We start from the raw sequence: 15,752 nt of genomic DNA, 5'->3' as shown, positions 1-15,752 counted from the left end.
GAAGGAATGGGGGAAAGGAGGCGAGGGGAATCAGTGCTGGGGCAGGGGGTTGGGTGCAGGAAGGGGTGCAGGCCCCGGGAAGTGTTTACCTCAACCGGCTCCCGGAAGCAATGGCATGTCCCTTCTCTTGGTCCTACACAAAGGCACAACCAGGCTGCTCTGCACACTGCCCCGTCTGCAAGGACCGCCCCTGCACCTCCCATTGGCTGCAGTTCCCAGTCAGTGTGAGCTGCTGGGGCAGCACTTGGAGCGGGGGCAGTGTGCGGAGCAGAGCCCCCTGGCTGTCCTTACGTGTAGGAGCCAGAGAGGGGCCATGCCACTGCTTCTGGGAGCCATGTGGAGTAGTCCCCGACCCCGCTGCCCAGTGGGAGATCAAGAGCTGGATTAAAACAGCTGGCAGGCCAAATCCGGCCTGCAGGCTGTAGTTGTCGCACCTCTGGTATAAAGTATTAAGTGTCATTGAAGAAACTGGATTTACCTATAGACAAACTCCCCTTTCCAGCAGTCTTCAACTGACTGTGATATCCTTAAGAGAGTGCATACTGGGACATCACATTGAGTAGGAACTGACAATCTGCAGCAAATATGTACTTAGTACTTTTGTGTTCTGCAGGTCTATCAATAGGTAATGAATGGAATGTCCTCAACCTTGTTATTGAGACAATTCTAGAATTCTGGTATTAAGTGCTGAATGAACTTCTTAAGATGATCCAAGAATCCAGTTTCTGCATAAAAAATTTAGTACTTTCTGCAAAATGTTAAATTCTTGCACTGTGTTTTTTCTTTATACCTGAAAGTTGGTTCACAGTAAATCAAATGTGAAAATAACTTAAACAACCCACATCCCTTGATATTTAGGTGAACACACAACTCCCATTGTAGTTTAACTTTTCCACGCTGCCAGTATTAAGTTCTTATTGTCCCCTTCTGTCTCACTTCCATACTTTGTGTGCTGTCATCACCTTCCATTTGCTCACAGGAAGGCCTGCCACTGCAGTAAACCATGACACCAGCAGAAATCTTGCAACCATTTTGACATCACTGAANGGGTGCAATGGGATGGGAATCCAATGGGATGGGGTGCAGGGAGATTGTGGGGTGTAATGGGGAGATTGAGGGGTGCAATGGGATGGGGGTGCAATGGGATGGGGTGCAGGGAGATTGTGGGGTGCAATGGGATGGGGTGCAAGGAGATTGGGGGTGCAATGGGATGGGAATTCAATGGGATGGGATGCAGGGAGATTGAGGGGTGCAGTGGGATGGGGGGGCATCCCAGGGACTGCAGTGGGGGTGCATGGGATGGGGGTGAAAACTTGGGGTTGGTGCAATGAGGTTGGAAGGAGTATGCAAGGGTGTGAGTTTAGGGCTGGCAAATTGGGGCTGGGAAGCACAGCAGGGGTAGGGATGCAGGGGCAAGCAGGTAGGGGTACACTGAGATTAGATATGCAGCAAGAAGACTGTGCAGTGGGAATGGGGTTTTAGCAAGCAGGTTGGCAATGCACGGCGGCTGTGTGTACACCAAGGAAGCAGCTTTTGCAGTGGGCCTTGATTACATTAAGGAAGCAGTCAAATAAGTTTGTAGTGAGGTTCAATGGGCCAGGACTTTTCCAATGGGGTAGGTTGTTGGAATAAGTTGGAACCTAGGGTGCAATAAAGCAACTGTTTGCAACTGTGCGGAGTGTTGTTTGCAGTCTTTCACACAGATTGATGCTACAATGTGATGACTAGGTTGCAGATATTTAGGCCTTGAGATGGGTGGAGGTTTGAGATCAGAGGGATGATGATAGTATCTGATAGGATAGTTCCAGGCTATAAACTCAAAGCCTTCCTGAGATAAGAGAATTTTATCTGATCCTCATTCCCTTATGATTGCCTTGCTGGGTGGAGTTGCTAGCTACCATACCTGGGTGAAGTCAGTGAGGATTGTGAGGGATGAAAGTGGTGGCATGATTTGTCCCAAAAGTATTTTGCTACTGACGTATTTCAGACTAAATAAACTAAATGCTGCATCTTTTCCCTGAGTGTAATGTCAGCCTCTTTTGCACACCTAATATCTCCCTCGCCTCTCCTTCAAGTCTCTCAACAAAACTGTCAGCTAACATCTCATCCCCATCATGTTCCTCTATCCAGGTGTTTTCTGTAGTCATTCACATGCCTGCCCTGGCAGGATTGAAACTCATAGACTTTAAGGTCAGAAGGGACCATTACGATCATCTAGTTTGACCTCCTGCACAATGCAGGCCACAGAATCTCACCCAGAAACCCTCTGCTTCGTGTTGACAGCCCAAATTTCACCATTAAAAAATCATGAATTTGGCTTAAAGATAACACATTTCATGTTCTTTCTATTTCCAGTCTGGTTTTTGAATCTTTAAGGGGGCAGCTTTTCTACATAGGCATTAGGGCTAGAGGCTCTTGACTTAAAAAAAAAGTACACTGACTTTCTCACAATCTCTTGACTCCTGGGGTTGCGGTTTTAAGAAAAATACCAAACAAAATCCCAAGAGTTGGCCACGCTGTCACCCCCCAAAAACATGGCTATTCAAATTATTGTAACTCATACTGTGGGCATGCAAAACAAAAAATGATCCTTTAAAAACTTCTCCTTTTATCCTATTAACCTCCTCAGAACAAACACGTAGGTACTTGATCTGGATCCTTAATGTCTTTACTGACTGTGTTACCTGTATAAATCAGGATGTAAGCTACTCAGGGCTGTGCTACCTACAGTGAGCCACGTGGAGCTATGGCCTTGATTCAGTGAAGTCATGGGACTATTCACTTCGTTCAAGCTGGATGTGTGCTTAAGTACTGTGGGCTTATGTAAATAGTAATTAATAATCAGATCATCCTCTGTATCTTGCCAGATACAGTTGGGAAAGCAGAGACTTGCCAAAAGCACAGGCATTTCTAGACAGATGTCAAACACAGGGCACCTGGCTCAGATATCAGCTCACATCAACAGCTAACAACTCTTGTCTGTGTCACACATTGACTACTTTAAAGAGTCAGCATGCTTTCTAATATTGTCATTGAATACAGAACTATTTCACAAATATACCGGGAGACTGTGGATTATTATAATAACAGGTATTTTTAAAGTGCTTATCACTGTAGCATCTGGACTGAAGACGCTCGGGGGGGTACAAACCAGCAGAGCTATTAACATTCTGCACCCACATCTTCCTTTAAGCGGATACAGACTAAGACGCTGCTCCTCTGAAACCCATCTACCTTGTGTCTCTTTATAACCTGACCCTTAAAGCTGGAGCCAGGAACTTGTGTCTGAATCACTTTAACGATCATTTATGTTGTACTTTTCTTCCATGGACTTCAAAGCAGCTTAGCAAGGTCTAGTTTGTTCTACAGAAGTTCTTATACCATGCTTATCACCGTAGTGTCTGAGCTCTTTTCATTAGCGCATGAAGCAACGTGGCTACACACCTGTCATGGATTATTTGTTCTCACATCCTGTCCTCGGGGAGAAGCACATGCAGTGGAGTGTCTTGTTCTGGTAGGTTTTTTTAGTGTTCTTATTTTTAAACATGCCTGTTGCTGTGTGTTTATGTTGGCTAAGGCAGGTCCCAGAAATGTGCCTTGCACTTGGAGTGGAAGGCAATGAGGTTTTTGATAGTCCTTGGTTCTTGTGGGGGAGTTAACTCCACAGTCTCGGACTGCCCCTGAGAAAATTCTGTCTCCTGCACAGACAAGCTTTACCCTTATTGCAGAGAGGAGTTGAGTTGTGAACTATGGTCTTCATTCCAGAGCGTTAGGTGATCTTTTAGATATCTTAGGCCCAGGCCATGAAGCGCTTTGAAGAGGACGGAGAAGACTTTGAAACTGATTTGAAATTGTATGGGGAAGCAGCATAGAGAGCAGAGGACAGGTCTGAAGTGCTCACAGCAGACCGTGTTGCTAAGGAGAAACGCTGCAGCATTCTGTACTAGCTGGAGCTTCCCAAGTGCTGAAGGTTTCATGCCCTGAAGATTTATCGCATTGCTGTAGTCCAGCTGAGAAGTGATGAAGCCATGAATAACTGAGGCCAAATCATTGTCCTCCAGGATGGGATGGAGTCTCTTAGCCAGATGGATATGATAGAAAGCATTACTCGCAGATTCTGTTATGTGAGATCTTAGCATCCGCAAGGAATCCAAGAGTACTCCTAGATTATGGACCAAATTGACCACTTGTGAATGTCTACCATCAAACAAAGGAAACTGCACCCTAACTACAAACTTTTCAGAATGCTGGGTACATCCCTACAGTATTATCCCTAATTTGCAGATGTGGAAACTGCTACACTGAGAGGCAGCAATTTGCCCAAGTCTGCATGCTGATTCAGTGGAAGGGTCAGGAATAAAATCCAGTTCTCTTGTAGCCCAATTATCTGATCTATCCACCAGACAATTCTGCCTCTAGCTCATTTTACCCTTTCACTGCCAAAAATATTTCAAACCACTTACCCACAGGAATGTTGTGGTTTAGAGACTAAGGTATTTCTCATATGAGTAATTGCATGTTTTCTCTGGAATGCCCATATGATATTGATTTTCTTATTAGGGTAATAATTAGGATCTTTCATTACAAAGGATCACACACGCTACATACAACTCATTGGAATGCAGCCGCCTCTGGGACAGAGGCAGGTAGATAAGTTGAACATAGAAATAAATTTTGGCTATGGACAAAACCCAAGTATTACAAAAAGTGCCATCAGATTTTACCAGTAGATGTATATTTGCATTTTGGTTCAGTCCATATAATTTTAAGATATAAGAATCCATACATTGTAAGCTATTATAAACCTAATCTATGCAGCAGAATAAGCCTATGCACGAATAAAACTGTTCTCAAGTGTTATGAAGAAGACTACGTATATGTTATTCAGGGAGTAGCTGACTGTAAATGTTTTTTGCAGAATGGAAAGGTGAAGGTGGGGAAGTTTAAAATCCATCTTTGAAATGCTCATACTATACGTTTGTGTTATAAAAGGTCCCATTCCAGTTCCAACCTATGACACATTTTGCTGGCATTCTAATACCATTCAGCAGCATGGATCTCAGTTTCATGTGTTTGAAGCCACCAACTGCAATCCCAGAAAATCATGTTCTCTCTTACATGGTTCCCAACAGGCAGCTGTCAGTCATGGGACAAGCCTTGCACAGGGATAATTTTGGAAGTAGTTTAGTTTAAATGAGGGACCAAGGTGGAGAGGCTAGAAGAGGCAATACAGATATAGCGCGGCTGCCACTGAAACCTGTCTCCAGGAAAAATGCTTCACCAGGATGTTATGTTATATGTAGGCAAAGACACTGCAGCTAGTAGAAACTTGTGTTTGCAATAGATAGACTGATAACAAGGAAAGATGACTTAGGTTCCGATTCCCAAAATGAAGGAGGGCGCCACAGAAGCTCTGTTGAGAATGGTGCTATCTAGCAGCTTAATGTCAAAGGTAATGTGACATCCTTTCCTCTCCCGTTCAATTTCATTATCTAACCTTGGCTCAGATGATCTGGCCCTGCTCTACTGTTCTTGCACTTTCTGGTCTGATTTTTGGGCAGCATCCTCCAGTCTGCAATTTACAAGGGCTGCTTTTTCTGGTTCCAAAGTCTCTGTCCTGCCCTCCCCACTTACTCTGTATCTGCAGCCAACCCAAACCTTTTTAAAAGCACTTTAGCCTGAGACCTAGGGCATGTCAATGCAAGCGCTTACTGTGCCCCCACTAAGCTGGAGTGTACATCTACAGCACTCCAGCATGCCACAAAGAGTGTCTAGGTGGACCCTGCTGGTGTGCACTATAGGTTCCCTAGTGCAGATTGATACTGGTCCACATAGCCACGTAGTGCTTGGCACACTGGCGCACTGTAGATTTACACCCCAACGTGCCACACAGTAAGTGCTCATGCAGACATGCCCCAAGACTGAGGCCCTCTCTGTACTCGTGGTTGCATTGCAGGAGCTGGTTACAACAGTAGTCACCCAACATAGTTAAAGCATGGCTCTGTTTTCACTATAGAATCATAGGGGTAGATTCCTGAATGGTGCTAAAGCTTTTGACTTTCCCAGGCTTTGAGCGGGGAGGGTCCCAAGTCTGAGCCCTTAACATCTACACCACAACTAAACTGCCCCTTATCCTGACCCCTGTGAGCCTGAGTGAGCTGACGCGGGCCAGCCCGGGTGTTTAATTGCAGTGTAGACATACCCTTAGTTGAATTCCTGCAGGGGAAGCAGGGTTGCCATCTTGATGAGACAGAATGAATTCCGCTACCCTTATGTCCTGGGGCAAACCTAATGAACCGTGACAGCACTGCATCCAAACCACCAGTAAAGTGCAGTACAAACCACTTCATCATAGTGACATATTTTGGGATCCATGCAGGGCTAATACAAATGCTGCTGGAAGTACGGCCTTGTGTTCACTAATTCACCCAAGTTGCACTGTCCTGTAGATGTAGAGCTACATCAGTGGTAGCAATGATGGGATTGCCTAATGCAGGCAGGCCTTAGGCTCTGGACATGGGGGTTAGACTACACAATGGTAAAAATTCCAGTGCCCTGTCTACATTAGAATCCCTATGATCGCTCCTGTGTGTGGAGAGGCACAGGTGGCAGTGCAGCAGGCATAGATCTCTCCAGAAAGTCTAGCATTGACACAGCCAACGTAGGTGTGCTCCAATACAATCAGAAAAATCCGGAGTGAATGACAGCTCTACCTGGGAGGTGTTTCCTAGTCTGCTTGGCCTTTATAGTTCATTATCAGACAAAGAATCAGTAGCAATAAGCATTAGCACATTATTGTAAATTTCCAGCACTGGCCTAAATCTTATATAAAACCCACAACAATCTCCAACGCTTTTTTCTTCCTGACAAAACTGTAGCTGCCACTTGTCCTGGGGTGGAACTGAACTCCACTAAGTGGGTCCCTTATGAACCCTTCCAGGTCCCCAGAGGACTTCAGAGACATCAGAGTCTCATGCTGCAAAGATAACTTATTGCTTCTGTGTACATTTTAAGAAGAGTCAACAATTCTGTTTACCTATTCAAACCAAGCAGCTTTATTCCCATCCTTTGGCATGCCTGGGGAAAGCTCAGACAGCTGCACTATGGCCACGGGATTTAGCTGAATGTTTCTAAGAGGAATATCAACAGTGATTAACGGTGTTTATATTTCAGGGGCACATGATATCAAGCTCCAAAGTTTACAGCCTACTGAAGTCAATGGAGGAACTTTGTCCTTATGTTAGTGCAATGGTTTACACCCAGCTCTCTGCAGACAGACACAATATGCCATCAGTTTATATGCTGCGGGTTTACTTCACAACCAGAAGGGCTACTGCAATGTTGCCAGCTCTCATGATTTTGTCATGAGTCACATGATAATTATTGTTTTCTGTAAAGCCCCAGCTTCTGGAATCAAGTCAATATGTGATGCTTTCAGCCTTCATTCTTAAAGAAAAACTAAGTTTCTAGCCCTCCTGGCTGTGGAGAAAGTTTCAAAATTTGACTCCAGTGCACCCGAAAGGCTCAAAAAGAAGAAGGCAAATAAAGAGAACACCAAATCTATTGGTTTTACATAATCTCGTGATTTTTGAACATTTGGGGTTGGTGATACCAAGCTAGGAATGTCTGGCTTTATACATTGATGTTCTAATCCTGGGGAAAACATTAAAGTCCACAGAAAGACCCTCTCTCTGCACATTTTCCATAAATATGGTTTGCTATTATTCCTGACAAAGGCTCTGAACTAATGCTCCTGCAGCCTGAATCCAGAGTTGAACTTCATGTCTCTCTCATGGAACAAACCAAACCTCTGGGTCTGAACGCTCCCAAACTTGGCTGTTTGAGATCTGGATCTGAACTTTCCCAAATTTCAGGATTCAGCCCACTGTACAAAAAGGTTCAAGTAGTGAACTCAGACTCATTATCTGGATCCAGAGCGTGGATTAATCCAGTATGATAGGGTCCCAAATTTGTAGTTCTGTCCCGGCTCCTCAAACTCCAAAGAGCAGTCATGTTAGGCCATTTTGTACATTTCCGCACTGACAGTGCTGATGATGCTCACAAAAGTCAGAAGTTATTTTGGAAAAATGCTTTAGATTTAAACTACCTTGTTTGGTGGCCTGTGGGAAATGACTTTAACACCTTCATGGATTTTAAGCCTAGAAGGGACCATTGTGACCATCTAGTTTGCCCTCCATAACACAAGCCATAAGATTTCCATGAATTAATGCCTGTTTCAAGTCCAATAGCTGGGCTTGAACTACAGCCTCTCTTTTAGAAAAACAGCTAATCTTGATTTTAAAATTTCCAGCGATGGAGAATCCACCACACTTCTTGATAAATTGGTCCAAGGTTTAATTATCCTCTTAATTAAAAATTTGCACCTTATTTCTAATCTGAATTTATCTAGCTTCAACTTCCAGCCTTTGGTTCTTGTTACATCTTTGTCTGCTAGATTGAAGAGCTCTCTGGTACTAAATTTCTGTTTCCCATGTAGGCAGGGAGTAATAGGAGCCTATATAAGAAAAAGTCCCAGATATCGGGACTGTGCCTATAAAATCAGGACATCTGGTCACCCTATCTGTTCCCCATGCAGGTAGATCAAGTCGCCCCTTAACCTTCTCTTTGATAGGCTAAATAGACTGAGTTCCTTACTCTTTCAATATACAGCATATTTTCCTAGTCTTTAATCATTCTTGTGGCTCTTCTCTGAACACTCTCTAACTTATCAACATCCTTTTGAACTGTAGCCATAAGAATTGTGCATGTTATTCCAGTAGTCGTGGCACTAGTCCCAAACATGGAGGTAATATAACCTCTTTACTCCTATTCAGTATTCCCCTGTTTATACATTCAAGGATCACAGTACCCCTTTTGACCACAGCATCCCACTGAGAACTCATGTTCAGCTGATTATCCATCCTGATCCCCTAAGTCTTTTTCAGAGTCCCTGCTTCTCAGCATCCTGTAAATATGGCCTATGTTATTTGTTCCTAGAGGTACGATTTTACATTTGGCCATACTGGAAGGAATACTGTTTGCTGGCACCCAACTTACTAAGCACTCCAGATCACTCTGTATCACTGACCTGTTCTCTTCATTACTTACCACTCGCCCAATATTGTGTCTAACTTTATCAGTAATGCTTGTATGGGGTTTTTCTCCCAAATCACTCCTAAAAATGTTAAGTAGAGTAAGTCCAAGAGCTGATTCCCTACAAGATCCCACTAGCAACACAGTGGCTTGATAACAATCCCCTGTTTATAATTACATTTTAAGACCTGTCATTTCACCAGTTTTTAGTCCAGTTACTGTGCGTCATGTTGTTTTTATATCATTCTAGTTTTTTAATCAAGCTGTTTGGTGGGTGTCAGGTTACTTCGCCATGGACAAGTGTGAGCACATCCCTTGTTTATGGCTAAGGCTGTGAGTCTGTCACGGAGGTCACGGCTTCCATGACTTTCTGTGACCTCCAACTTCTGCAGCAGCCAGCGCTGGCTCAGGTGCTGCCTGGCTTGGGCAGCTCCTGGGCCAGCAGCAGCAGTTTTGGTGTCTGGGAGGGAGCTCAGGGCGAGGGGCGTTTGGGGACTGGGGCAGAGCGGGGCGTTTACCTTGGGGTGGGAAAGCTCCCCGGCTCCCACTGGCATGTCTCCCCTGCAGCTCCTGTAGGCAGCGAGGGGCAGGATTGTGTGTCTCCGCGTTGCCTGCACCTGCAGGCCCTGCTTGCACAGGTCCCATGGGCTGCAGCAGCCAGTGCTTGTGGTGGGAGCAGCAGAGTCTCTGCCATGGCCCCTGCCTCTGCTGCCTAGGAGCTGCAGGGATGCAGAGCTGGGTAGGGAGTCCCTGCCAGTCCTGCCAAGTGCCAATGCCTGCCCTCCCCACAGCAGCAGGGGTCTCAGGCTGCATGGCGCAGCCAAGCCCCCCCATCTCCCAGCACCAGTGGGGGTCCTGAGCCACTCGCCCCCAAGCACCTGCAGCACCCCCCGCAAGTTTTAGTCAGGGCAGGTCATGGGCCTGTGAATTTTTGTTTACGGCCCATGACCTGTCCATGACTTTTACTAAAAATATCCGTGACTAAAACATAGCCTTATTTATGGCCTCTGCTGAGACTAAGGTTATGTCTACACTAGGTGTTCCACTGTAAGATCGCTCAAGTAGCTGCTCTATGCCAACGGGAGAGAGCTCTCCCATCGACATAATAAAACCAGTTCAATGAGCAATGGTAGCTCTGGCGCAGGAGAAGCTCTCCTGCTGACAGCACTGTCCACACTACCATTTACGCCAGTGAAACTTATGTCACTCTGTGGAGTTTTTTCTTCATTGCCTTGAGTGACGTAAGTTTTGCCGACATAAGTGGTAGTGTAGACATGGCCTCTGGCTATATTTAGACTTAAACCACTATAGTGGTGCAGTTCCAGCACTACAGCTGTGATGCTGTAGCGTGTCAGAGTCGACTCCCACTACAGAGATGGGAGGGGTTCTCCCATTGCTGTGGTTAATGCACCTCCGCAAGAGCCAGTAGCTCCACCTACCTAGCACTAAGTACACCAGGGGCTTAGGTCAGTTTAACTACTTCTCCTAGGGGTATGGATTTTTCACACCCCGAGAGACGTAGCTACTCCAATGTAACTTTTCAGCGTAGACCAGTCCTATGGGTTTGCTTTGACTATAATAGGTGTGACTGCAGTGCAGGGCCACACACCCGACCAAGCTTTGGTGCAGGCTGTACAAAGCTGCACAGCACTCCTAGGGCTAGTCCATGCTGCCATGGCTTCACTAGATTAGATTAAAGCTAGCTCAGATATATCAGCTCGAGCAGCAATCATACCCAGTGACTGCAGTCTAGACAAACGCTAAGGATTGAACAGGGCACTGGGTGAAGGTTTGTATTGTTTTGTATCTTCTTGGTGGCTACAGGACTCATGGCTGTCACTCGGGTACTTTGAAGCACAGTGACTCACTCCCTGCATGCGTAAATGCCTGTTTGAGGTTGCAGGTAAGAGAGCACAAGGAGAGGCAACTTCTGAAGATACACCTTGACTGCCTGGTCTCCGTGCAACTCAGGATTCTGATTATTCTGTCTGCTCCAGCCAGACTCCATGCAGTTCCTGCATCTTCTGTGTAGCTATCTTGGGTGTGCAGCTCTGTAGATGTGCCAGTCCCAAATATATCTAAGGACCAGTGCTGGGAATGCTGAACTATGTGAATGATATCAGCTAGAATAATGGAGTGCTTTTCCCTACGAGTGACCCTGATGGGCCATGTGAGTGTATGGGGGGATACGAAAGTCTGGGGAAGAGGCAGCTTATTCAGCTTCAGAACTGACCTGGTGACCTTGCAGGTTATCAGAATGTAGGTGAACAAGTAAACCTGATTAGTGTGTTTGCTGACAGTATTGATCCAACCATCATGTGATCTTTGAAGATCTTCCTAGGGTCAACAGCCTCTGATCAACTAATAAACCCTGGAACTTTATCAAGACTTTTCCTAACCTGGCAGTTAACTATCAATATATTGAGAGCACATGACTATGCCACTTAGGGTGACCAGACAGCAAGTGTGAAAAATCGGGATGGGAGTTGGGTGGGATAATAGGAGCCTATATAAAACAAAGTTCCAGATATCGGGACTGTCCCTATAAAATCAGGACATCTGGTCACCCTAATGCCACTTGGTAACAGCCATCTAATTACAGGCACAGAGCTCTCCTCTGCTAAAGACTCCAGTCTACACTTGGCAATTATTTCCATCTCTTGGGTCCTGGGAATATGTGAGCCCAGAGACAAGAGATTGGCTCCTAAGGGGGTGAGGACTGTGATTATTCAGCCAGAAGGGAATGACTCCCAAGGGGCAGGGGTCTCTGCTTCCCAGAAAGAAGGTTCTGACTTCCAGGATGTGGGTATGAGGAAGAGTGCCTATTGTCCAGTCAAGAAGGGAGACCTATGTGCTCATCTGGCTGCCCATCAAGTCAACAAGCAAATCTATCGAGAGGAAAACATTGAAATAAAGGTGGAGGGTGCATTGTACACAGCTTGTGTGAAGAGCTGCAATAAAGCTGCTTCCATACGAGAGACTCTCTGCCGTGTCCTGCATGAATCGCAGAATTTTGTATTGTGCTGGCAATGCTGAAAAAGTACAGGAGAAAACAGTTTCGGATTGAACTGAAAATTAAATTTTTCATTGAACTGAAAAGTAAAACCAAATAAATAGTTGAAATGAAAAGTTTTGTTTTGATTTTGAGCTTTTTTGTTTTTCACTTAAAAGTAAAATTAAAGGACATTTTGAAACAAAAAGTCATTTTGAATTTAAAAAAATCAAAAGATTTTATTTAGAAAATGTAAAAAAAAACCCAACATTTTAGGGATTTTTTTTCCAAAGTGAACAATTTGATCCAATCAACACAAATTTGCAAAACATTTCAGTGCTGCTGAATCTGCATTTTTGACCCAAATACATTTTTTTTGCAAAACAATGTCAAGCAGTTCTAATCCCCTGGGCTCTGAAGGAGCCAGTACGGACCAGTTTAATGGAGTTCCAACCCTCTCTTTTTGCTGGGGTGACTTTTTGGGCTCTGGGCCAAGCTTAGAAAAATATCATCTCCAATGAGTAAAACAGCAACCTCCAGGAGAACTAGATGGACATTTTCACTATCCACTGCTTTCCTGGCATTTAATAACAACTCAGCTCAAGCTACTGCCACAGAACAAAGGATACAGGGTGAAAAAGCTAAAGGCACTAAGTTCACTGATGTGCACAGCTCTCAAATGTGCACAAATACATACAAACACACACAGATGCAAACAACTGTGGAATAAGCTGTCTTCTACATAACTCTCCTCCGCACCTCCGCCCAGTACACACAAATGTTCAAAGCTGGCATAGCTGGGACAGCTATGTGCCTATATATACTTAGCTGGCAGGGGAGATACCATGATCCTGAAGGTGGTTTTCCCAGGGTGAGGCTCTTCCATTGCACTGCGGGTGTGCTGACCCCTGCGATTTCCCCAAATGCGGGAAACTCGACTGCATTATTTGTGGTAGTGGGGGACTGTGTTAGTGCTTTCCCCTGGCGATTGGTTGAAAAAACAGAAAAATAAAAGCCTCGGGGAGTGCTGGTCAATGGGCTGGCTATGCTTGGTCCAGCGTGCAGCTGTGTCATTGATTTTGACAAAAGTTTTTTTTTTTTTTTTACACACAAACACAGATGTGTACGCACACATCAGGGCTAGCCCTTCTACCTATACTATCATGTAAAAAAAAATAAATCACCTTTTAAGCCCCAATTTCAGGAACAAATGCCATCCCCTCCACCTTCAAGCACCCCCCACAAAGGTGGGAAGGTCCCCCTCCTACACACACAGAAATGCAGACACACCAGTGTGTGCCAAGAGCAGTGCCAAGAGATTAGCTATAACCCAAAAGCTAGCTCAGGAGAGCAGCTCCTGGATGGAACTGGTTGGCTCAGCCTGGGGAGGTGCCAAGTAACCTTTTCACAAGCTGGAAACAGGAAATTGGATCTTGTAGCTTGAGCTGTGAGAGAGAGGAGAATCTGCTTTGGTGGGTGACTGAGAGGGGAGGGAGAAACCAGTATGCCCAGGTGATGGAGGGTGTGGGGCAGAGGAGCTGCACCAGGCAGCTGACTAGAGAGTGGGAAGACAGGGAGGAATGGAGATGCCCAGGTGATGGGGTGGGGATAGGGGAGAGGAACCAGCCTTGGCAGATCAGGGATAGGGGAGAAATGGCTGCTTCCCTGGCAGGGCCGGCTCTAGCAATTTCGCCGCCTCAAGCACGGTGGCACGCTGCGGGGGGCGCTCTGCCGCTCGCCTGTCCCGCGGCTCCGGTGGACCTCCTGCAGGTTTCCCTTCAGGGGGTCCGGTGGTCCCGCGGCTCCGGTGGACCTCCCACAGGCATGCCTGCGGTTGCTCCACCAGAGCTGCGGGACCAGCGGACCCTCTGCAGGCTTGCCTGCGAGAGGTCCACTGGAGCTGCCTGCCGCCCTCCAGGCAACCGGCAGAGCACCCCCTGCAGCATGCCACCCCAAGCACGCGCTTGGCACGCTGTGGCATGGAGCCGGCCCCGGCCCCTGGCAGGGAGGAGAAGTTGGAGAAGGAGGGAGATGTTTATGCCAGATGGGAGAGGAGGAGTATGAAGTTGCTCATGTCTGGGGATGTGGGGTGAAGTGGGGTGGGGTAGCAGAAGCTGGAGCTGCAGGGGGGATGGGAGAAGCATGCCCAGCTTAGGAGTCCCAGCAGGATGCGTGGATGAGATGGGCTGTGCCTCGGTCTGCGGGGTCTTTCCCCCAGTTTAGTTTATTCAGAAGCCATCCCATTGCTGTATTTCTGTCCCAGCGCTGTACGTCTGAGGGGGAGTCCACTGCGGCCATCACTCAGTTCACTGGGCAGCCAGCAAGAGCAATGGACAGGAATGAGGAGAACACCAGCTGCCCAGGTCTTGGGCCACAGCCCATGCAGCAGGGTGTGACGGAGGTGTAGGCTCAAGACAGCCACTCAGCAAGCAGCTCTAGGAAAAGCCCTCTGGGCAGGGGTCCTAGCAGGTTGCAAGTGACTCTGGAACTTGGAGTCAGAGGCCCCATCTGCACTGAGAGCTGAACTGTTCTTGGACACAGCTGTCATGCATGGTTTGCCTGACCAGCCTGGACGGGTTAGGAATGCATCAGGGAGGTCAGGTTACAACACCCTCAATAAAAGGTTTAGGCTTGATTCTCAGTTTCCCGATTTCTGGACTGGGAAAAAATGCAGTGGGGCAGATAAACGTAAGTCACCTTTGTGCTGTTTGTATTCTGGAGTCATCCAAGACATACCCATCTCCAAGCAAAAGTTAGAATAGCCTCAGGGTTGCTCTAATGTATGCTTTGTGCCCTATAGGCCCTGGGAAGCGGAGGTGAGCAATGGCAGAGAATAGCCAAAGTGCAGTCCAGTTATGCTCCCCAACATACCCCGATCTGCCTCCTACACGGGGGCTGAGAGTAAAGGGGGCGTAGAACCCTTACATCAGCTCTGCACTGGTCAGGGAAGCCCTTTTGTGCAGAAGGGCATTCTCAGGAGGCCATTTCCACTAATTTTTTAGGCCTCTTAGTGTAGCTGGGAATCAACCCAGGAGTGTAGACAGAACCTGTCTGTTTCCCAGACCCAGGTTAAATCCCTAGGGTAGTCAAGGTTTCTACCTATTGTGAAGCTGTACTTAGTCCCAGCTATGCTACAATTTTCACGGTGTTGTATCCAAACCCCTGTCCCTGTGACACCTACAGCATAGGTAGGGCCTGAGGCACACAGCTTTTTGTACTTTGGTTCATCTTTCCCCAGGCTCCTTTGGAGGCGGGATGTCCCTTACTGCCCCAGAATTCACAGGGATCCTTTCACCAAGTGGCCAGTTCAAGCCAGCCTAGGTAGTAACCAAAAGCCATGATACTTGAAGGCTGCTTGGTGGCCTGCATGAAATGAGTTGGTAGATCTCCGCCTGGCTATCCTGTGAACAGTGTCCACATCACAAATCCCTTGGGACAGCTGTTGGTAGACAGACCTCTGTAGGGGTCGGAGGGCAGTTCAGTCCAATGGCCCATGCGGTTGTTGGCCTTTCCACTGAGACCAGCACCGGTCCTTTTTGGTTAGGCAGCTGGTGAGTGAAATCACTGCCATCACGCTGACCATTATTGGCTCATTGTTTCCCCGCTCTGCCTGTCTATAGCCACCTGTCGTCTCTTGTTTTGTACTTCGATTGTCAGCTCTTTGAGG

The 15,752-nt window shown here is 46.7% G+C and overlaps 1 non-coding gene across 1 annotated transcript; it reads left to right on the top strand.

Annotated features, from left to right (window-relative positions):
- Window positions 1-12,905: 12,905 nt before the first annotated feature.
- LOC116821974 (U1 spliceosomal RNA) lies at window positions 12,906-13,069 on the top strand. The gene has a single exon (XR_004373060.1). It is a non-coding gene; the product is annotated as a U1 spliceosomal RNA (small nuclear RNA).
- Window positions 13,070-15,752: the final 2,683 nt, after the last annotated feature.

This window comes from Chelonoidis abingdonii, chromosome 23 (genome assembly GCF_003597395.2).
Source record: "Chelonoidis abingdonii isolate Lonesome George chromosome 23, CheloAbing_2.0, whole genome shotgun sequence".
Classification (NCBI taxonomy): Eukaryota; Metazoa; Chordata; order Testudines; family Testudinidae; genus Chelonoidis; species Chelonoidis abingdonii.
Note: the sequence above shows the minus strand (reverse complement) of the source record. Positions and strands in the feature narration are given on the sequence as shown.